The following is a 9,797-nucleotide window of genomic DNA, read 5'->3' as shown; positions in this document are numbered from 1 at the left end:
CTAACAACCATATTTAAGACTTGAACACATGTCAGACACCTGTCATCTTCCAAGGGAAGTTTACTTGGGCTTCCAGGATTTTGATTCTTTTTTCCTTTGAATGTATATTCAAAAATGGAAATTATCCTGTAATATTTTCTCTAATACAATAACTGTCAATACATGTCACAATACTTATCAGCCTCTGAAGATTAGATCTGACACCTTGACTAAGATTAACATGCAGCAAATGTTTGGTGAATTGAATATTTAACAAATGTATTTTCTATCTTTGGTAATTACCTCTCTTCTCAAGATTAAATGCAGTATAAGTTCATCTCACAAGTAAAATACATTATTTCTTGACTTTTTCTTCTTAAAGGAATATTTACTAAACCTAATTTGTATGACTTGAAGTCTTTAAGATTTTAAAACAAAGCATTGAATGGGAAGGCATTTCTTTAGTTTAGAAAGACACTTTTCAGGGTATCCTAGTAAGAAAAAGAAAAGAATTCTATTTTCTCGATCCTGTAACTTTCTGGATTTGAAGGGTGTTGAATGGGATTTCAAATGCTCTGTGTGCAAGTTACTGCATTAGAACTTCTAGTTTCTGTTGCAGTATTGCATCAATTCTGTGGTACAGATTACACCTTAGTAGGCTGAAGGTCTACACAGCACTGATTGCCTTGAAGATTGTCTGCTTATTTATATGTCTCTTACAGGCAAGAGGTTGAAGTATGTTTTAGATTCATTCATAGGAAAATGGATACATATTGAAGATACACTCCTAAGTGAAATAAATAAGGCACACGTGTGTAAATACTGAATAGTTTCTCTGGTGTAAATAATCTGCAGTAATACAGAAGATCCTAATAAGATTACTGACATTTAGAAATGGGAAGAAAGGAGCTAAAGGTGTAGGGAAGGTGGGATGGGTAGGGGAAGGGTGAAAAGGGAAAAGAAAAAAATGTGAGATAATGAAAAGATGGAAATAAAGTGTTTGTAGATGGGGAGGGAAGGAGGGGGTGAAGGGAGGGCAGGGACAAGGGGAAAAAATGAGAACCAAGACTTGTCATGTAGAGGTACAAGAACCGAACAATGAATGTAACTGTACTGTATCCCTAAAATGTACCAATAAACTCAATTAAAGCTGAAAAAAATTGCTATATTTTTTCCTTTAAAAAGGTCAGTGTTGTAAATACTAGATCTGTTTTGTTTTACGCAGCATATGTTGGATTTTTGTCTGTTAAAACATTTTGTATTATAATTTAGATTTGATTCAACCATAATAAAAAGTGAGAAAACTTTCAACTATATCAGGGCCATGTATATGAAACACCAGAATTCAATTTCATTACTATAGTTCTTTTAAAGAAAATAATCTCAAACTCAGAAACATTGCAAACAGTACAACAAAATCATTTTAATTCTCTGAATTGTTTTAGAGTAAATTTGCCATCCTGGTTCCTCACCATCCCAAATACTTTAGTATATATTTATTTCCTACATGCCAGAAAAAATACATTTTCCTACATAACCACAATAAAACTGAGGAACAGAGATCACAAATGTATATGTATGTGTACACACACACACACACACACACACACACACAAGTATGTGTATATACAGTATAAATGTCTATGTGTCTATTTTTTAAAACTTGCTTTTATATTCCTATCTCCAGTTTCAGTCCAATACTACAGGATTCATGATATTTTCTCTATTTGTAACCCACATTTCAAACAGTGAGAAACTTGCTTCCCATTGTCCTAAGTATGTTTACTTGTTTGGCCCATTTTTCTGTGTGTAGCCAATATTCCAACACCACTTCTCATCTCCCACCCCCACGCTGCACAGATGCCCCCTTTTCAGCAGGGACTCGGATGTCCTCTACTGGGCTGCTTTGTAACCACAAGGCGCCCCCTTGGCTATTCCTCAATAAACCCCCACTTTATTAATTTATTTCCACTACCTAATGAATTTTGGACCAAACTGTTCAAGAACAGATGAGAAGGAAAGAGAAAATGAAGGGGAAGAGCAAGACTACATTTTAAAACATTTGCTGAACTGTTTTTTTGCACAACAGGTTTTGGGGGAGGGATTAAATACTATAGTATAATTAACATGATACGGCAGAGTCAATAATCTGAGTGGATAACCAAGATGAACTAGTTCACAATTTTGCCTAGATGCTCACCTGTACCCTAACACCACGCAGCATGATGGGTGCACAGAAAAATAGTGTTGGTAAAGATAAAGCACTTTTATTGGGTTGAATTAATTGGATATTCCTCTGGTGTGGCTAGAAACCCACATTTATTTCTCTGGAGAGGAATTACAACAATCACACTGTCCTGGACTGAGAAGCCTACCTGTGAGAAGACCCTCACCATTTCTTCTCTTCATTGCTCCCACCAGAGTAAGTCACTCAGGAGCAGGAGGTGGGTCCATTAAATGCCCTTATTTTCAGTGCATTGTTTTCAGTACAAGCTCTTCTGGTTGGAAAGAGTGGTCAATTTATTTTAGCTGTGACAGTTCTAGAAACTGGGGATTTATCTCCGTAAGATCAGATGAATCATGACCAAGCCTTAAATTATCTATGGAAGGTTCGGTTTAGCAAGAACTATCACACAAAGGTTTTGTATTTTAACAAGAGCTTCTGGAGATAACTACCTCCATGGAGGTGATCCTAGACTGAAGGAGCTGGAAGCAGAGGGAGCCTCTGAAGGCCTCAGACAGAAACACATAATTAAGTGTGATTGTGTTAAGACAGAAATGGCAAGGTATCAATTACAGGAAGACAGAAACCACTAGAATTTCTCATAGATGATGTAAATAGTTGGAATTACATGATGTACGTTAAGAAAAATGCTGAAAAGCTGAGCAGAGGAGAGAGACAACCAAAAGATTAGCCAGAGCAGGACACTCCTCTTTTTTGTAGGGGAAGGAAATTCTGGAACTGGGGGGCCAAGGACACATAACAAATTTAAATAAAACTAAGCCTGATCCTAGCAGGACCCGGGTGTTTTTGGAAAGATTTAGCTATTATCTGAAACCCTGCTTGAGGCAGAGGAGGGAGGCTCTTAAACTGGTGGTACCTATTCCTAGAACTGCAGACAACACAGAAATACGTGACTTCATCATCCTCTTTGCTATAGAGAATAGGTAAGTGTAAAAGTCCAGGGATGTATCTGAAGGCAAATGATCTGGAAACCAGCCAAGGAACCAAGGTAGGGAACCTTCATTGTATAGGTCAAGGAAATGGCTGTGAGGCTGGACCAGAAATCTCTAGAGATGGAAGACCATTGTTATATTTCTCTTTCATTCTGAAAATTTAATTTATCTATCACTTTTTGGACTTCTTACATGCCAAATGTGCTAGGTACAGACCTAAAAATGATGAAGAAGCGATTCCTGCTTGTAAATAGCTAAAAATCTATTGAGGCAAGAGTAAAAATAGACTTCACCAGTATTAGATATCAAGGAGCTTAATTTGCGGCATCTTTAGAGTGCTATGGAGAAGATAGAGAAAATTCTAAACTAGCAGAACCATGTAGATTTTAAAGTGTAGAATATTTGAAAATTGAGTTGTTTTCTATATGGTTTTGTACCAAGTGCTTAGGAGTAGAGAAATATCTCAGTGAGGACTCCTTTGTTTGAGGATGATAGGGAATTCCATTTCAAGATAGCTAAAGTAAATGGAATTTATTGATTCACACAATTGAAAAATCCAGAGGTAAATCTGGCTTTCATCACAGCAAGTCAAGGGGCCAGGATCATACAGTTAGGCTTTCTTCTCTGTCATCAAGATGGATGCTCGTACCTCTATAACTATCCCACCTCTGCGAGCCATACTAGTACCAAAAGCGGAGCTTGTGTCTACAGACTTCAAAATGTGTCTGGCTTGAACTAGCATTGGCCTGTGTTGCCCTCCCCTCACCAAGCCCTCAAGGCTGGTGGAAGAATTTTGGCTCAGGGAAAGAAGTGGAGTCAAATGCTTTCAAAGCTGCCAGACTAAGAGTGGAAAGTGGGCGGCTACGGTGCAGGAAGTGAGACTAGTACTTGAAGAGAGAGATTGTGGGTGGTGAGAATGTCTAACCAGAACTGAAAGAATGGCAGAAGCTAGGCCTGAAAAGAATAAAACTGGTAATTTAGACCATCTAGAAAATAACTCATCCATCTAAGAGAATAAAGTCTCTCAATCCAAAGGCAGAGTCCACTTATCATTAGGGCATAAACATTTTTCAAAAAAATCTTCCTATTTCACATGTTCTGAGGAAGTAACAAACAGATGAGGCGGCTAGGGATTGTCACACTTACATGCCAATCCTGTAACTGGCAAAGATGAGACATTTGCCCACATGACAGAGTGCCTGAATGGCCCAGTTTCGTTGGTGTTCCAGTAGGGCTTAGATGTAGACTTGATTCCAAACCTTGAGGTCTGCCTTCTGATGGCCTCTCTGAAGTTCCAAGGAGGCAGATATATTTATGCTAGGTGTCACACTCAACTTTCGAGGCCTTAGATCTTGTCCAGAAGCCAGCACTTGGTCATCCTTGCTTTACACAGTACTTTGTCCTTACAGGTGATTTCAAAGAGTATTTGTTGACCGAACCAATGCATGTCAACATGGCTGAGAGAGTGTTGCGATTACATGAAAAATCAACTCAACTTGTAAGCCATTCTTCCTCAACATAATAGCAAGTGCCCATAAATTGTTCACTTAAAAATACAAGCAGTTTGCTCCTTAAAGAAATGATACGTTAGCAGTTGTGAAAATACTGCAAGATAAATGGAAATAGAGTTCTGTAGATTACATTGTGACAAAACAGACACACCTTCTCCCCAAGATAGTCTCAAAACAAGCATGGTCCTTACTTGTCCACCACTCTAGTAAAACCTACGGCCGGGAACATTTCCACAGGCAGTGCGATGGACCAGGTCTCAGTGGTCAGCTGACCCCTGTGGGGGTCTCTGAGATACTTTCAGCAGGTTAATGAGGTCAACACTACTTTACAATAGTACTAAGATGTTATTCGCCTTTTCATTGTTTTGATACTTGTACTTCTAGCTCAAAAATGATGATGGTTTGCACAAATCAAGCGTGTGGCAGTAAAAAATATTGCTAGTCATTATTTTCTTTACCTCCATGCAATCAGTTTTTAAATGCCAGGTTCTCTTAAAAATATCCTTATTCTAAAAATAAAAATTAAGTTTACTAAATCTGAACTCTAGAGCATAGTTTTTTAATGTTCAGTGTAACAAAACGGGGGGCCTACATGAAGCACTTCTGCTCCATATGGAACTGCAACAGTGCCCTCTAGGGAACTACCTTGTGAAATGGGATGTGATACAAACTAAATCAACCGCTTTTTTTTTCCTCGTTGAGTTTATTGGTACATTTTAGGTATGCAGTACAGTTACATTCATTACTGGGATCTTGTACCTTTACATGACAGGTCTTGGTTCTCATTTTTTCCCCTTGTCCCTGCCCTCCCTTCACCCCTCTTCCCCTCTCCCTTTACAAACACTTCATTTCCATTTCTTCATTTTCTCATATTTTTTTCCTTTCCCTTATTAGCTTTCCCCTACCCTTCCCACTTTCCCTACACCTTCAGCCCCTTTCTTCCTATTTCACATGGTCAATTATATCATTAGGATCTTATGTATTATAGTTTATTCACACCAGAGAAACTATTCGGTATTTATATGTGTGACTTATTCGTTTCACTTAGGAGTATATCCTCAATAATTATCCATTTTCCTATGAATGAATCTAATTTCTCATTCTTTATGGCTGAGTAATATTCCATCTTATAGAAAAACCACATCTTCTTTATCCAGTTTCCAACTGATGGGTCTCATCTTATTAAAAAGCTTCTGTACTGCAAAAGAAACCATCAATAGAACTAAGAGACAATGTGGGAAGAAATTTTTACCAGCTGCTCCTCAAACAAAGGACTATTATCTAGAATATATAAAGAACTCAAAAAAATCAGACGCCCCCAAATATAAAGACACGCTTCAAAAATGGGCATCTGAAATGAACAGACATTTCTCAGACAAAGAAGTAAAAGCAGCAAATAAATATATGAAAAAACATTCAACGTCACTGGTCATTTGAGAGATGCAGATGAAAAAAACACTGAGATTCCACCTCACCCCACAAAGAATGGCTGCTATCAAGAAATCAAACAATAACAATATTGGCGGGGTTGTGGGGAGAAAGGAATCCTTCTCCATTGTTGGTTGGAGTGCAGACTGGTGCAACCACTATGGAAATCAATATGGAGATACCTCAAAGAGCTGGGACTAGAGATTCCATTTGACCTAGCCATAGCTCTGCTGGGTATCTTTCCAAAAGAATTAAAAGCATCATATCACAGAGATATATGCACACCTATGTTTATAGTGGCACAGTTTGTAATAGCTAAAACTTGGAAACAGCCCATTTGCCCATCAATTAATTTTTGACTTTTTTTTTTTTTTTTTTTTGGTACTGGGGAGGGATCAAATTTGGGTCCTAGCACTTGTGAGGCAGGCGGTGGCACCACTGAGCTAAATCCCCAGCCCAATTTTTGACTTTTTCTTTTTTTTTTTTTGCACCACAGATGGAATTTGAGACCTTGCGCTTGCAAAGCAGGCAGCAGAACCATTGTGCTAAATCCCAGGCCCAATTTTTGACATTTTTGAAAGAGCAGCTGACAATACTTGGACTTGGGTAATTGGCAAGTATTTTTTCTCTGTAATGAACAAAATGAGACAAACAACTTAATAGCTGTTAGTAGTGAAATCATTACAACTTTCAAGAGAAATTTGTAATTTTGGAAAGCTCATATCTGTCTCCATGAATTTGCCTGCTTCTTCCTTTTCCTCTTCTTTTTTTTTTTTTTTCAGTACTGAAGATCGAACTCAGGACCTTGTGCTTGCGAGGAAGGTGCGGTGCCATTGAACTAAATCCACCAGCTTCTTAAGATACTCTGATGAGACCAGTAATAATTTTAACAAAGATGGTTCTAAATATTTTATAATGAATTGAATTTATGTACATCATAACAATATTTTATAATTGAGCAGTACATGACATGATAAAATCATACCCAGATAAAATATGTTCAAATTCAAGACAAATACATTTGAATGAAACAGTATAAAATGTTTATTCAAACAATTTATTGATATGTAGCTAACTTTTAACTTTTAAGAAACTGCCACTTATGTATACTGAAAAATAATATACATCATTATCTGAAAAAGTTATTAACTTACTCTTTCATTTTCTAGTTGTATGTCTGTGTGGCTGCATTTTTTTAGGAGGCTCTAGCAGCCTGTCACATCAACTGAATGTAGAAGCAGTTATATGAATCCAAACGTCTTTTACTTAGCCATACATTTAAAGATTCACAAAAAAATGCAAATGTCACTTTTCTTACTATACTTTTTGTTTTGTAAAATATTGTTATTCTTGCAAAATGTTTCCTTTATGCTAATTATCATATGATTTTTTTTTTTGTATCGGGGATCGAATCCACGCCCTTGTGCTTCCAAGGCAGGCGGCAGAACCACTGAGCCAAATCCCTGGCCCCATATGAATTATTTTTAATGAATTTATTATCTACCTGAATTAATAGATACTTTGCTATTTCTCAGCTTTAAGTCTAATATAGTAAATTTGCACACGAACAAAAGCTCTTTGATATCATTAAAAACTTTGGAAAGGGTTGAGGACAAAAAGAATTAGCAATCGCCCCATATACCCCTTGACTCAATGTTCCAATCCCCACTCCACTCCTCTAAGATTTGTGCTCATTTGTGCTGAACAGACTGGTTTATGCGCTAATAAACTATATAACTTATATGTGCTTATATATTACCACATTTCAGAACCTAAACTGTACTGACATACTTTCACACTGCTAGTAATAGGAGGAATCCCTCTATTTCAGGTACTTTTAACTTCACTCTTTATGGCTTTTCCTCACTTTTGCTGCTACCTGGTTTTTGTTCTATTGTTGTTTAATTATTATTGTTGTTTAATTCTCAATGTCAAGTGTAAAGCCAAGAAGTTTGCATTAATTTCGATTTATTTGAAGAGGACAATAGGATTTTCTCTATATTTGAGATAAAACTACTTATTGCAGTCTCTTTAGGCCCTAGACCAACAGCTTCCTGTCTTCTGCCCAAAGAAATTCCCCACCTATGTTTGCTCTTGGTAAATTGCTGCACCTTCTCTCCCAAGCATTTTGCTTTTCAAAACTTCACTCCAGAGCAGAATTTTGTTCACTGTAGCTCTGAGAATTTCAAACAGAAGATGCAAATGCTTGGAGTTACATGATGTAAGTTGTGAAAAATGCTGAAAAACCTTGGAATTACATGATGTAAGTTATATTTTCCTTTGGAAATCAGTCTGGACAAACACAAACTCAAAGTGCTTCCTCAAACAAAGAAAGGCTCTGCTGTGCTTTGTAGCTACTCCAGAAGCACACTTTTAGCTGAGTCTGCTTGCTCATCTCAAAAGTCTGAAATCCGAGCCCCAAGTTAATCTTCTCAATCAACAGGGAGGAAGAAAGGAAGCTCCTTTCTTTATTATGAGACTAGGCTTCATTCCTACACAAAAACAGCCTCCTTGTTTTCTGTAATGCGGTGTATCATTCTGAAAAATGAGTGAGATTAAAATGTTATGAGGACATATTTCAATCTTTTTTAAAATAAAAGGATCTCAGAGATATCTATTTCAATATGCTAATGTTCAGTAACAGACTAATTCTTGATTCAGTACCTGTAGCTGGTTAATGTTTATTTTATATGCACCGGTTTATCGTGAAGTCTTGCAAATGACATGATAAAAATTGCATAGTCTTGTTCTGTAATAACTTGATGCAAGTCAGCTTCCACATGAAATATTCTGTAATAGTCATCAGTCAAACCCTGAATGGTCTCCTCTTTTCCCTTTCCTTTCTCTGTTTCCCTTTGGGGTTTGGCACAGAATTAGAGATCCATTCCTTATTTAATAATAAATTTACTAGCTAAGGATGTTTCTACCTGTTCACTTGTCTTCTGGAACACATTTTCTGGTTTCTTCCCTTTCGTCAGCTATTGTTTTCCAGTCTGCTTTTCTCTATTTACTGCATGAACTGTCTGGGTTTTATTCTTCTAGCTCCATAGCTTTAAATAACATTTAAACAAGTAAATAATTCAGGCAGTATATCCCCAGCCCCAACCTTCCCCAGAACCCAGAACTCTGCACCTAGTGACCACCTGCTGATGCTCCATATCCGTGGGTTTCTCACTGGCCCCTTGCTCTTCCCTGCAAACTCCCTTCTCCCCAGATGCTCCACCCAGGTCAATAGCACCATCAGCTGTTGAAGTCTCATAGTCAAACCCACATGGAATCTGCAAGCAAGTCCGTGGCTGTTGTTCTGGAAATATGTCTCCGTTGGTCTTCTCGCTGCAATTTTGCCGCACAGTCTTCGCCATACAGCAGCCAAAATGATTCTTAAAAAGTTGGCCCGAGGTCTTCATTCCATCGAGCTCTATGCTCTTTATCCTCCTGCTCAGAATAAAATGTGAAGTACTACTTAGAGTAAAATCTTAAGGACGTGTAGAGTTTTACATGATTTATGCCTCCGTTCTTCTGTCCTTATTCTCTATTGCTACCCTACCCCCTGCTCTCTGTTTCCTGTTAATCAAACAGGAGTTTTCAAGCCCTTCCATCTGATCTGTTCTGCCTGTAATGCCCTTACTCAGCTATTCACACAGATCACATCCTCATTCATTTAACTGTCACTTCTTCAAACAGGCTTTTCCCTGACCACCA

This window comes from Fukomys damarensis, unplaced genomic scaffold, assembly GCF_012274545.1.
Source record: "Fukomys damarensis isolate Sample0158 unplaced genomic scaffold, DMR_v1.0_HiC HiC_scaffold_5, whole genome shotgun sequence".
Taxonomy (NCBI): Eukaryota; Metazoa; Chordata; class Mammalia; order Rodentia; family Bathyergidae; genus Fukomys; species Fukomys damarensis.
Note: the sequence above shows the minus strand (reverse complement) of the source record.